The following is a 15,434-nucleotide window of genomic DNA, read 5'->3' on the forward strand; positions in this document are numbered from 1 at the left end:
GACATGGAGGACTTAGGAATGAACACTTTGAACAAATGACACAAAGCTGTTGTGTTTTTTGCTATGAGAAATCTCTCTGTCTTCCAAGAGCCCATATAGCATGATTCATGTATACAAAAAATCCAGACACCAACCTATCTCAGTGATCAACAGTTGCTCAGGGAAGGGGGAGGGGAGGAACCTTCTGGGGCCTTGCACTTGTCACAATCTTGACTGAGGTGATGGTCTCCCAGGTGTGTGTCTGTGTCTCTATACAGTTATAAGTCTATATGTCAAAACTCATCAGTGGGAACACTTCAAACATGTCGCTTTTTGTATGTTAATTATACCTTTAAGAGCTGGTAGGCTGTTTTAAAGAGAGGTTTATATCAATTTGATCCAAATATTTTTCTCTCTCCTGGTTTCTGATGTGCTCATTTTCCAACCTTTCTGCAGATACTGACCCCTTCCAAACACTGCACTTTATCTCCCCATAGTTTGGTCAAGTTAGGAGTAGAAGCATCTATGCATGCAGAGGCCAGAAGTTGACACTGGGCAGTGTTCCTCAAATGCCATCCTTTTTCAAAAGACAAGGTTTCTCACTGGAACTTGCCAAGTAGGCTATACTGGCTAGCCAGCAATCCTCATGGATCTGCCTGTCTCTGGCTCTCCAGTACTGGAATTACAAGTATGCTTCCCATGCCTGATTTTTTTATGTAGGTTCTAGGGACCAAACATAGGCCCTCATGCTTGGGTGGCAAACACTTTACTGACTGGACTTTCTTTTCAAATAAGGTTTGAAGCTAAATTTGAAGGAAGAAGTTGAATCCCACATCTAGAGTAAAACCACAGAGCACTTGTAGGGTTGGGATATGGCATACATGATGTATATCTAAGCAAATCGTGTAAAGCAGGTTCCAAGGTGCTACTAAGAGCTTAAACTCAGTCCTGAAATCTTAGGAGTCAGCACGGAACAGGGGCAGATCCTGTTTCTTCCCCAGACACAAGCGCCCACAGGCACACAGATCCCACAGGCACGCAAATCCCACACCTACATGCACAGTACCTTTGGTTATGCTCCCTGGTACTACAGCTACCTCTTAAGACTGTGACCAACAGGTTCGAGAAAGGAGGAGGCTCATGATTGAACCAAAATGGAACCGAGATAGGAAGACATGGCAAGGGTGAGATTAGCCTCCTCAGAGCACTGAGCCTCCGTTAGAGATGTTCCCTTCCCCTGCCCTTTTACGTATGTGTGTTTGTTTCTGTGCAGGTGCACGTCTGGGCACACAGGTATGTGAATGTAGAGGACTGAGGACAGTCTCAGCTGTCATTCATTGGGTGCCGTCTACCCTGTGTTTTAAAAACTCAGTCTCCTGTTGAGCTGTTGCTCACAGATTAGGTTAGGCTGCCAGGGATCCACTTCTCTGCCTTCTTAGTGCTGGGACTACAACATGCACAACCATACCAGCTTTTCTTTAAAATATATGCTCTGGGGATCAAAATTAGTTACTTGTGCTTGCATGGCAAAGACTTTACTGATGGCGCCATCACCTCGGCCTCTGGCTCCTTCTTTAGGCCCACTGAGGCAGTCCATTCTAACCAGCTAGCAAGAGCCCTTCCAAGCAGGCACACAACAGCCAAACCAGGGGTCAGTTTTCCTCCTGGAAGAACCTGGCACAGAGCTTCCTCGGCTCAGCCAGGTGTCCCTCTCCCGATAGGCAAAGCTTCCTGCAGTCTCTCCCCACTCCACCTCCCCTGTCTCTACCCGGAACACCACTAACCAAATCAGCCATTCCGCTCCTTCCAAGGGGATAATCAAAGTGCAGCGTCTCCGGAGAGGACCTGGCTCGCAGAACAAGTCTTTAATTTCAAGCTGACAAGGTTGGGAGCATGTGCTGCAGGCCCTCAGATAGGCAAGATGGATGAACGGCCAGGGAGTGCAGATGGTGAGCTGGAGGGTGGCGGGGGAGAGGGTGGAGGAAGGCCTAGGAAGCTTCCCAGCGGCAGGCAGAAGGGGTCTGTCTAGTGCTTGCAGAGTGAAGATGTGGGCATTTTCGTCCCACCCAGATCCCCACTCAGCATGGGCACCCCTACCTGCCCCCTGCTGACTCAGGAGCAGGTCCGCAGAGGTCAACAAGTCACCCAGAGGATAGAGGTGGGACCTCAATATGGACTTGGAGAGAATTTCTATCCCCTTTGTGTCCCTTGGGACTTGCACTCAAAATGTAAAGCTGCTTGGAATATTGTCCCTGCTGAGGAAAACAAGCTAACAACAACAACAAACCAAAGACTGGGTGGGAAAACTCCAGGTGCTTTGAAGCCAGTGGAGGAAGCAGGCTCAGAAGGAGTGGGGGTCCTGCTCATGGTCACAAGACAAGTCTTCAATAAGCCAGTAAGAGAGTACAATGGCATTCATAAATAGTGCAACCCAGAGCCTCAGTGCAATCTCTGTTTCCTAAAAGCAACGTGGAATCGCTCAGACAACACATCGGAGTCCCTGGCCATGGCAGCAAGCGCTCCAGCCTGCTTGGTGACTTCTTGCGCACATCACTCAGTGGTTCAACCCAGTGGCTCGGTGGCCAGACAGATGTTTTCAGGCTGGTCACTGTGAGGAGCCCAAGTGACAGCGGCTTCCAGAAAGCTAGCAGTCTCTTTCACAGTTCTCTGCTGTGAGCCCTGCCAGGTTGTGTTGGGCTAGGGCTCGGGCAATCAGAAGGCTTCCATAGGCAAATGAGCAAGAACAGAAGGAAGGCCAGCCATCAGGGAGGCTGGCTCCAGCTCCCAGCCCTGCAGTTCACAGCCACCCTGACCCTTGCTCCATTCACCACACTGACCCTGGGCGCAGTGCACCAGCAAACAAGTATGGTGTAGTGCCCAGCCCTTAGTGGATGCCTAGACATATATTAAACTAACCAAAGACCGAAAATATTTGAGAAACTGTCTATAGGGGATGTGCACAGACTTTCCCCCTCCATGGCTCTTTTGTAAATAATAGAGTCTAGCAACCACTGGTACTCTGTTTTAACTGGAGATCAGACTCAAGACTCTGCACGTGATAGGAAAGTACTCTACCACTGGGCTACACCGAAGTCTACCATCTACTGTTTGGGTAACAGAGAGATGTTTTAAACTATGTAGGAAGAAGCCCAAAGATTCTACACAAACACTACACTTTAATATATTTTTTTTACATTTATTTGGTTTTTGTATGTATCTGTGCTTATGTGTATGTGTACATGCCACAGCATGCATGTGAAAGTTAATACCTGCACATACTTCCATCATCATTATAAAGACAAGTAAATGATTATATTTACAAAAATTTCAAATTTAAATGGAAATTGCACTTAAGTAGGTAGGGCTTCCATTTAATAAACCCTTAAAATATTTGAATTAAAGCAATACTATGTCACTGGTTTTGCAATCATAAGTTTGATCTATTAATATTAGTTTAAAATTTACTTCTGAAATATGTACACACAAAAATACAAGGGAGTGGAAGAAGAAAAGAAGTCAAATTATGAAACATCATATTAGTGTGTCACTTTATAAAGACCAATTAAGATTAAGGAATGTTTTCTAGAAGGAAACAAATATATCCACAGTAAACTTCAGCATGTGGATTTTTTTTCCTCAGGGATCAGAGGGACTTTATTCAGCGTGTCTCTTTCTTTGGATATTTTGTGATTTTCATCTGCAACCACATTCTTTTGAAAGGTGTGGTAAGAACCTGGTACAAACAGACTCAGAAGGAAAAACATAGTATGTACCCACTCATAAGTGGATACTAGATGTAAAGCAAAGAATAAGCAGACTACAACCCATAACTCCAGAGAAGCTAGCTGACAAGGAAGACCCAAAGAGGGATACATGGATCGCCCTGGGAAGGGGAAATAGATGAGATCTCCATGAGTGAACTGGGGACAAGTGGTGGGCAATGGAGGGTAGGGGATTGGGCATGAGAACATAAGGGAAACAGATGACTGAACTGGAACAGGGATGGAGTGTGAAAGCAGTGAAAGAGATACCATGATAGAGGGAGACATCATGGGGATAGAGAGATACCCAGTGCTGGGGAAGTTGCCAGGAATCCCCAAGGATGACCCCACCTTGGACTACTAGAAATAGTGGAGAGGTGTCTGAACTGAACTGGCTTACCACAGGGATCAGACCAGTGAATACCCTAACTGTCATCACAGAACTTTTCTCCAGTGACTGATGGAGGCAGATGCAGAGATCCACAGCCAAACACCAAGCAAAGCTCTAGGAGTCCAGTCAAAGAAAGAGAAGAGGGATTCTATGAGCAAGTGCATGAAGATCATGATGGGGAAACCTGCAGAGATGACCAAACCAAACTAGTGGGAACTCATGAAAGTTGGATATATGGGTGTGGAGCCTGCATGGGACTGGACTAGGCCCTCTGCATGGTTAGACAGTTGTGTAGCTTGATCTGCTTGGGGCACTCCCTGGCAGTAGACTCAGAATCCACCCCTGGTGCATGAGGGGAGTTTTTGGAGCTCCCTACCTATGATGGGACACCTCATGCAGCCTTGAGGCAGGGGGAAGGGCTTGAACTTGCCTCTACTGGATGTACCTCCCCATGGGAGGCCTTGCCTTATTATGTGTAGGGGGAAGGTGGAGGTGGGTTGGGGAGAGGCTGGGGGAGCAGGAGGAAGGAAGAGGGGCATCTTTGGTATGTGAAATGAGTGAAAATTTTTTCTTAATTAAAAAAAAGGAAATATATATAAAGAAAGTGAGGGGCAATTTGAAGGAATTGGTTCTTCCCTTCCATCATGTGAGTTCTGGGGCTCAAACTCAAGCCTCCTAACTTGGCAGCAAGTGTCTCTCTCCACTAAGCCATCTCAAAGGCCCAATAAACCATTTCATATAAGGAACATGAATATTCAGAGATTTGGGTACTCATGAGGGCCCTGGGGCCCCCCTGCAGCCCTAGGTGCCAAACAGTGACCATATTTTATAATATATTGAGCTGACAAAGGTGTAGGTGACAGGCTAGCTAGCCTTTACCACATGAGCACTCTAGGCCACAAGCACAGATAGACACAACCCTGTCTTTCCACAGTGTCGAAATTTATTGAATAACAAACCAATGTGTCATCTAATATGTAACTTAAAGCAGGGTACAGACTGATCTCAACACTTCAAATTCCTTCTGACACACCTCAGAACCTGGCTCAGTACATCCCTGCTTTACCAGTCATAGTACTACCTGAAACAAGGATGTACTGAGCCAGCCAGGTACCTGGTACCTGCCACCTGGACCCAATGTTCCTGTTGGCAAGTTCTATGACTGCTGCCAAAATATGGACCTGGGCTGATGTCCACAGTCTCCTTTTCCCACTTGCAAAATGGAAGCAGAAGGCTAACCCTGTTGCACTCCTTTCTTGGAGATGCTGTGAGTGAGGCTCCTATGGGGTGATGGGAAGGAGAATGTCTGGGGAGATTTGTGCTTTGTAGGATTGTTGCAGGAGAGGTCTGCTTGCTATCAATTGCTGAGCTGCCCAAGGAGGGTCCTGAGGTGGCAAGAAAGCTGGCCCCCACAATGACCAGCTACCAGCCCTGTAGAGTTTTTATCTGCCATTGCCTGTCTGCTCACATTCCTCAGACCCAAGAATCCAGCCCTGTCTACGGCATGTTCTGGCCTGTGCACTTAACCTGCCAATGGACTCTGGAAGGCCTGTCTGTCTCCCCACAGGGCAGATTAAGGTTCATCTTTGTGCCCTTTTGTGCCATCTTGGCCCATCAGCCCCTGCTCTAGAAAGTGGTCAAGCTAGAAGAGAGGCTACTTGGCATTTGGCACTTGCAGGGTGGAGAGAACAAGAAAGGAGATTCAGAAGTGGGTCTTCAGTGCCCTGCTCGGGCTGGCCACTCTGCTGTTGCCTGTGCCCTTAGGCCAACAGGCACCTCTGCCCCAGCCACACTGTGGAGCGGGATGATGATCAGTTGATGAACGGTGACTTTCAGTGATATAGGGCTGATGGGGCTGCAGCTGCAGTGGATCCCCCATCCAGGGACCCCAGATGCCCTCATCCTGTGCCCACGTGCCTAGTCCCCAGGGAATCAGGCAGGGTATGAGCTGGCCCGCTCCTGCTTCTTGCCTCCATCCTTGGCCTTTAATATTCATGAGCCCTCCCTGCAGGGGAGCTAAAAATGTTCCGCTCCTAAATCTAACTGCTTCTTGGAAGCCTAATTAAATTCTTTGGTGGAAAGGGGGAAAAATGACCTTCAAAACGGCTGAAACTAGTCAGAGTGGTGTGTCCCACAATCTTCCCCCTTCCTCTGCCCTCCTCATCAGGGGTTTCACCTGTGATAAGGTTCTCCACCACTCCCTCAGGCTAGGTGTCCAAGGGACACTCTAGAGGGACCACTCCCTCAGGCTAGGTGTCCAAGGGACACTCTAGAGGGACGCCATGGTGGCTGACTGTCTTCAGCGAGAGAACATATTAAAGTGGTCCAGGGAAATGCCTTGGTGGGCAAATGCATTTGACTGACAACCTGAGTGGGCTCTCACATGGTGAAAGGAGATAACTGTGGAAGGTCATCTTCTGACACCCACAAACAAACCATGGCATGCTCACAGTGGCCTGTGTGTTGTGGTGTACGAGTGGCCCCACATATAAACACATGAATAAATACGTGTCATAGAGAAAAGCAATGGTCCTGAGGCTTCAGGGGACTGGATGACATTAGTGTTCACTAGAAATATCAATCTTAGCTAAAAGCTGGGATTAGAAAGAAGAGGAATGGCCATAAGGGAAGGGCTAGTGCTAATGTAGAAGGAAAAATATAGCTATCCTTCCTACATAGATACTCTGTTGTTGAATGCTCTGGAACTTTCTGAATATCTCATTTATGCATCCTGGAAAACCCACATAGACACAGAGTAGAGAAGAGCCCTGGGCACATTTATTGCCAAGAGCCTGGTGTTGGAGCTCAAACCCCAGCTGGCTCTCTCATTTACAAGGGGAAATAGCAATCTCTCTAGAGCAGCAGTTCTCAATCTGTGGGTCATGATCCCTTTGGGGGTCAAATACCACTTTTACATGTCAGATATCCTGCATATCGGATATTTACATTACAATTTATAACAGTAGCAAAATGACAGCTATGAAGTAGCAACAACAATAATTGTATGGTTGGGGTCACCACAACATGAGGAAATAAGGGGTTGCAGCATCAGGAAAGTTGAGAATCACTGTCATAGAGGCTGTTGGGGTCCCACTTTTGGGGGTTGCTGACCTAGCCTCCAGAGAAGGTAGAAGAGACAGTAAAGCCCCTTGTTTGAACAGGACCAGGGCTCACACCCTGGGAAAGGTGTGAGACCCAGAGAAGGTTTTGCAGGCTTGGCCAGGAATAGCAGTCAGCTTTGTGCCACTGTGACATACCTGAGAGAAATTATTCAAGTTCAGCTGGACCCATTGCTTTGGGCCTGAGGTGAGGCAGGACATCATGGTAGAAGGAGCATATAACAGGAACTGCTCACCCCATGGCATCCAGAAGCAGAGAAGTAATAGGAAGGGCCTAGGACCAGATAAGTCTTCAGAGGTGTGCTCCTAGAGAACCATTTTCTCCAGCCATGTTTTATCCTTAAAATAATGGTTTGATAACTGTGCCAAATGTGAAAACGTGACTGATGAGGTACAATCCTTAGAAAGACCCACTAATGAAACTAAGAAAAATATTCACACAGAGACAGAGGAGTTTAGAGCAGAACCTACTGCACCATAGCATTATGAAACTGAAGAGGAGCGTCCCAAGGTTATTAGAAACCCAACCTTAATTTATCCAATTACCATTCAAGAATAGCCACCAGATGACAGGCACCCCCAAGGCTATAAAGAAGTTAACAGAAATCCTGTGGATATGTTAGATTTGAAGAGATTTAAGGAAGCAGTAGTTTCAGATGGTATGCATTCATCTTTTGTGCAGCAGATGCTAAATTCACGGGCAACTTGGAACAGAATTATTCCACAAGACTGGAAAGATTTAGCTACAGCAATATTGGAAGCTGGTCCTCAATTACAATGGAAAACATAATGGAGGGAGGGAGCCAGGGTCATAGAACAACAAAGTAGGGCTAGAGGTATGGGAATTTCCCAAGATCAGCTTCTCAATGAAGGCTAGTATGCTGATTTGCAAAGACAGTGTAGATTTGATAATCACACCTCGGCTCTATGCCATATAGCACCTTTTAGTGCTTGGGACCAGCACTAAAGAATCAAGAAAGAGAGCTGAGTCATTTACTAAAATTATACATGGCCCAAAAGAAGCCTTCACTGATTTTTTACAAAGATTGACTTCAGCTATAAATAGAATCATATCAGATCCAGAAGTTAGACAAATATTAAGTGAATCTTTGGCTTTTTAAAGTGCTAATTCAGAATTCAAAAAGGTTATTAGGCCTTTAAAGGCAAGATCAGTACCAACAGATGAACTGATTAGAAATACATCTGGTACTGGATCTCACACTTACCATCTCAAACTTGTATAGAAGTGATTCCTAAAAATTTTAAGAAAAATCAAAAGGTTAAATGTTTTAATTGTGGTAAACCAGATCATCTGAAAATGGACTGCAGGCAAGGTATTCCTAGAAACAATGATTTTTCTAGAAATAATTGAAACAGAAGGCCCCAGTCTTCTGGAGTATGCAGAAGGTGTGGCAAAGGCCAGCTTTGAACTAATAAATGAATATCTATAAGGGCCAGACAAGTTAAGCCTTTGCCATCAAGAAATGCCTTAGGGGGCCTCTCACAGACCCAATATCAAATTTGGTTCAATCATTCCCTGTCAGCATTGGAGAAAACCATTCAGAGAGCAATTAAAAGACTTAATGCCGTGTGTGTGTGTGTGTGTGTGTGTGTGTGTGTGTGTGTGTGTGTGTTTTGGTTTTTCAAGACAGGGTTTCTCTATTGGTGAAATTATTAAGGATACTCCACGTAGTTAAAAGGGAGGTTTATTTTGTGGGGTAACTTACAAATTAAGGGGTAGGTTGTAGGGTCTGGCAAAGGTATGGCGCAGTCTGGCGGTGTTCTCTGGAGAACTCTGCTCGGTCTACCTCCTGCATCCAGCGTCCCAGAACCAAGAGAGACCTCCTCTCGATCCTGGGTCTTCCACTTCCTCCTCTGCCCCGCCTTGTGGGCATGACCATTACCGAAGCCTCAATGGGGGTTGGAACTTCCAGGCCAATGCTGGGATGGCTACCCACTACATTTCTCTGTGTAGCTTTTCACCTTTTCTGGATCTCGCTCTGTAGACTAGGCTGGCCTTGAACTCACAAAGATCTGCTTGCCTCTGCCTCCTGAGTGCTGGGATTAAAGGCGTGTGCCACTACCGCCTATTATTAATGCCTATTGTTAAAAGCCATACTGCTCTGGATGACATAACAGCTTCACTAGAGAGAATAAAAATTTTAAGCAAGACCACAAAACAAGTATTTTGGCAAACTGCTGTAAATGATCAGAGACCAAAGCTAAAAATACAAATAAATGGAATCAAAATTGAGGATTTGGTAGATACAGGGGCAGAGGTAACAATAATTTTACCAAAATCTTGGTATCTAAATTGGCCTCTTCAGGAGGTAAATGTTCAGTTTCTAGGGATTGAAACTTTTTGTTGTTGTTGTTTTGTTTTGAGACAGGGTTTCTCTGTGTAGTTTTGTGCCTTTCCTGGAACTCACTTTGGAGACGGGGCTGGCCTCGAACTCAGAGATCCGCCTGCCTCTGCCTCCCTAGTGCTGGGATTAAAGGTGTGCAGCACCACCACTCAGCTGAAACTTTATATCAGGTAAAGATGTGTCAAGTGTATAGGGACAGAAGGACAGATAAGAAAATTAAAGCCATATATGGCTAATGTAGCAATGAATTTATGGGGATACGATTTGTTGCTGAAATGAAAAACACAGATTAACATTCCTCTACTCTCAGAAACAAACCATAAACTAACATATGCTACTGAGAAAAATAGTAAAAGGTATTATCAAAAGCACTCACCAACCATTCAGGTTGTACATAAGCATGGTACAACAGCTGTTACTCTTTCAAAGGTACCAACAGCCCTACCTTTAAAATGGTTAACTGACAAATCTATTGGGATGGAACAATGGCCTTTGATAGCAGAAAAATTATAAGCACTAGAACAGCTTGTATAGGAGCAGATAAATGCTCAACATATTGAACAATCGTCCTTGGAACTTTCCTATATTTGTCATTAAAAAGAAATCTGGAAAATGGAGAATGTTAACAGATTTGAGTGACATAAATAAGGTGATTCAGCCAATGGGATATTTACAGCCTGGAATTCCCTTGGGTTTTTCTCTTTCTTCCTTCCTTTCTTTCTTTCTTTCTTTTTTTTTTTTTTTTTTTTTTTTTTTTTTTTTTTTTTTGTCAAAACAGGATTTCTCTGTGTGATAGTCCTGGCTATCTTAGAACTTGATTTGTAGACCAGGCTGGCCTGGAATTCACTGTGATCCTCCTGCCTCTGCTTCCTAAGTGCTGGGATTAAAGGCATGAGCCACCACTGCCTGACTCCCTTGCCTTCTTTATTATCTAAAGTATGGTCTATTATAGTGATTAACTTAAAAGATTGCCTTTTTATTAAAGCTTTACAAGAACAGGATAGAGAAAAATTTGCCTTCACAGTGACTACTACTAATAATTCCCAGTCTGTTAAAAGATAGCAGTAGGAAATTCTTCCACAAGGGATGTTAAACAGCCCTACCTTATGTCAATATTTTGAAAAACAACCATTGGAAATAATCTATAAACAGTTTCCTCAATCTATAATTTACTGTTCTATGGATGGTATCTTACTAGCTGATTCAGATGCAAATACCTTAGAAAAATATTTGAAGAAGTAAAGAATATTTTGCCTTGTTGTAAATTACAAATTGCTTCTGAAAAAATACAAAGAGGAGATTCTATTAATTACTTAGGATATAAGATAAGTTTACAAAACTTCAACCACAGAAAGTACAAATAGGAGAGATCAATTATGAACTCTTAATAGTTTTCAAATTGCTGGGAGTTATTAACTGGCTATGGGCCACAACTGGATTAACAACTCAAGAACTAAGTAATTTATTTCAAACCTTACAAGGTGAGAAGGACTTAAATAGTCCAAGAAAATTATCAGCTGAGGCTAATAGAGAATTGGCTTTGGTAGAACAGAAATTACAGGATGCACATGTGGATCATTTGGATCCAGAGCTTGATTGTATTCTAGTTATTTTACCTTCTACACATTCTCACACAGGAATTCTTATGCAGAGAGAAGATAATATCTTAGAATGGATATTTTACCACACAAACAGAATAAAATATTAAAGACATATGTGGAAAAGATTTATTATTGATTCTGAAAGGAAAATTGAGATATCAATTAGCAAGAATAGACTTGACAGAAATTGTGGTACCTTTTACCAATGCTGAAATTGCCTCATTAAGGTCAGAAAATGAACATTGGCAAAGAGCTTGCAATAATTTCTTGGGAGAGATTAGAAACAAATATCCCCAAAGCAAGAGACTTCAGTTTATAAAAAGAACTAATTGGATTCTTCCTCACAGTATATGGGGATCACCAGTTTCTGGAGCCCTTACAATTATACTGGTGCAAATAAATAAAGAAATGAAGGTTATAAGTCAGAAAATTTAAATAAAGTAGCTCAATACTTTAATGACTCCATTCAAAAGTCAGAATAATATGCTATTCTTATGGTATTATTAGATTTTCCAGAACCTCTTAATATAGTTACTGACTCTCAATATGCATAAAGAGTTATTTTACACATTGAAACCATTGAACTTATTCTACATGATTCAGAATTAACATTGTTATTTATTCAATTACAAGAAATAATCAAAAATAGAAACAATCCCTTGTATATAACACATTATCAGATCCCATATGGGTATACCAGGCTCTCTAGCACAAGGTAAAGATGAAATAGATCATCTGTTGGTTGGAAATGTGTTCAGAATTTTATTAAAAAACACAATGTTAATAGCAAAGGTTTGAAGAAAGATTTCTCTATCACTTGGTAACAAGCCAAGAAAATTATAAGAAACTGTCTGACTTGTTCTTTGTATAACCAAACTCCATTGTGTGCAAGAAGTAACCCAAAAGTTATGCAAAGAAATTAAATTTGGCAAATGGTTGTGTTTTATTTTGCAGCATTTAGAAAATTAAAGTATGTTTACCCTATCATAGATACATATTTAGGATTTCAATGGGCAAATGCTTTGTGTTTTGGGAAGGCTGATTCTGTAATTACACATTTATTAGAAGTTATGGCTATTATGGAAATACTTGTACAAATTAAGAATGACAATGTTCCAGGATAATGTCTCTAGTAAAATGAAACAGATTTTTTGCATATTACAACATAAAGCATAATACAAGTTACTTACTATACAATCCTACAGGACAAACAGTTATAAAAGATCTAATTGCACTTTAAAAGGTATGCTTAATAAACAGAAATGGGTAATAAAGACCCCCAGAGATAGATTACACATGCTTAATTAACTTCAAATGTTTAAATACTAATGAGAAAGGATTTACAGCTACGGAGAGACATTGGATAGTAGAAAAAAAAAAAAAACCCACTGATTTAAATCAGCCTGTATACATTAAAGACCTCAGAACGAAAATCAGTACAAGTTACATTGGGGAAGAGGTTTTGCTTTTGTTTCCACAGGAGAAGAAAAGCTATGGATACCATTAAGATTGATAAAGATTAGATTAGAACAAGAGAGACCTCTTGATTAAGAGAGGCAATAGTTCATCAAACAGTGTGGCCATTCAATCTAAACCAACTTATAAGACTAACAGATGACTTTCATTTGATCAGATATAACCAGCCAAAAAGGGAAAGCTAGGGTTGGGGCAGGGTTTTGTTTATGTCTTTCCAGGAGAATAATAGCATCCAACTAAGGAATCTGAAGACTACTGGACAAATAAGATATTTGTCAATCAACCAGAGAAAAATGTCCCAAGAAAAAGAATAAATTGGCCTAATGGTATAGTACATTTATAACAAGATAAAATTTCAAAAATCTTCCCAAATGTTTGTTTCTGCTGTTCTCTACAGACAAAGAAGGCAGATGGTCTTGTTGTAGTCCCAATTCAATTAAAATTTAAAGCTGACTTTGGAGTTGGAGCATGGCTCTCTCCTTCTCTAAACCCAACCATGCTTGTTAAAGGAAAACCCAAAGTCTCTACCTCAAATCAAAAGAGCCACCTGGTATGGGATAGAAGAGAAAGCAAAATTAATGGATTATTCTATTGCCACTAATCTCATAATCCTTTGGTTTTATTTTGACTCTTTAAAATTTTTCTTAAGATATATTGTCTCTAAATTTATAAGATTATATATATATATATATATATATATATATATATATATACACATATTTAAACTTTCTGTTGAGATATTAATAGTTGTATAGAGCACGAACTAATTTTAGAACTAGGCTTCATCTAGCTTCTTATACATTATTTCAGGCTTGAGTATGAAGCAGGTAACTAGGAATTACATTTGTGAACCCCATATGTACTTAACAAATTGTGGTCCTTTAAGCTCTCTGAGATATGCTGCATATAACATTTAAAATGTTTATGTTTTCTGCAGTGAACCATGACCATTCCTAATATCGAACTTTGAAGTCTCCAAAAGAATGATGGGAGCCCCCACAACAATGATTCTACCTGGATTGTAGAAATACCATTAAGCTGACAAACACCACCCAAATATCAGTTTTGAACTACAAACTGATCAGGACAACTTCAAAGCTACTAGCTGAGAGTAGTAGCCTCACAGACTACTCTAGCCAGGACTTCAGATGAGCTCTGAACTTTCCCACTGCACAGATTGGACAACTAATGTTACAGCTAGATTTCCCAGGATTTGACTGTTCTCTCAGTTATCTCAGGGTCCCCTAAAAATGCCATCACCCCAAGACAACAAGAAGGAATTTTAAAAGCACAACACCCACGTTTCCAGGAGGTAGGATATGTGGTTTTTTGATCATTCAGTGGGTTATGGATGTTTGTCATCTGTTAGGGGGTTGGTTGCAAATTGTTACTGGTCATGGTAAGGGAGGGAATAAGCAAGGGAGGTTAGACTCAAGGATCTCTTTCTGAAAAGAAAAAAGGGGAATATAGGAATGATAGGCTACAAGGGTAGATTATTGAATATAATTTTAAATTTAAAAAAGCAACTACTAGTCTTAAATATTTTACATTGGTATGGAATTTGTATATTGATACAAGTTTAAGGTTATTTTTGTTCTACTGTATATATGTTTCTACTCTTGTTTAAGGTATTTTTGTATATTGATACAAATTGAAGGTTATTTTTGTTCTACTGTATATATGTTTCTACCCATGGTTAAGATATTGTACCTATGTAGCTCACTTAACAATGTAATGTAAATTTCTAGTCCTTGAAAGTTACTATTACAAACTATTTAGGATAATTTAAAAAATATAGGTTAGTAATTAGTCATCTACAAAAATCAAACTTATAGTCATGTTAGGTATGTTTTCAAAACATACAGAAATGGACAGGTGGTCTTCAAACACTTCAGAGATCTACAGAATATGGCACTTAAGTTATTTTAGTAACATAGGCTTTTCATGACAATGAGACACGTCTGCTACTGGCAGCACCAGTCTACTCCAGAGGAGATGCTGGACATCAAAGAACCTCCATATGAAGTTTGCCTTCTTTGTGGTAAAAGTTAGCCACTGGGCAAGAAACTGCCCTTGCCTTGACTCCTGATGGTATGCTGTCCAAATTGAACAAGGAGAACATAAAAGTAAACAACTTCCAAACTTTGCCAAGATGAGGTAGGACAGGCCTTCAAAATTCCTACTTCACAGAAAAGTCTGTCAGATATTCTAGGCCTGTAGGCCAAAGATGGGTGCCCCAACGTTGCAGAGGAACCGTGAGGACTGTACAGGCAGCCAAATGTCTCTGTCATTTCTATAGTATTGGAAGCTGTTTGCTCTGCACTTCCTGTTTACTCAGGTATTATTATAACCATCTTGGGTCTCTGATGGGGTTATAGTTATACCATTTTCTGTGTTACCAAATTCAAAAAGAAATTTAAAAAGATGTAAAGTGTATAAGGTTGAGAGACATAAGAGCTTAAGTTATCTGAAAAAAATGTTCTAAGGTCTAAAAGGATATTTTTAGGATGATCATACAAGTTATGACACAAAATGGTTTAGATATAAAACTTTGGATCCATCAAGATAGGATAGATAATAGAGTAATTTCTCCAAATTTGCCAAACACAAGTGTGGGCAAATTGTGAATGTAATTCTTACTTGATAATTGTTCTTATTGCATATAATTTTACTGTACTGGAGTTAAAAACCTTTCCTTTTTATTTAGACAAAAGGGGGGAAATGTTGTGAGATATTTGTAC

The sequence above is a fragment of the Onychomys torridus genome, chromosome 7 (assembly GCF_903995425.1).
Source record: "Onychomys torridus chromosome 7, mOncTor1.1, whole genome shotgun sequence".
Classification (NCBI taxonomy): Eukaryota; Metazoa; Chordata; class Mammalia; order Rodentia; family Cricetidae; genus Onychomys; species Onychomys torridus.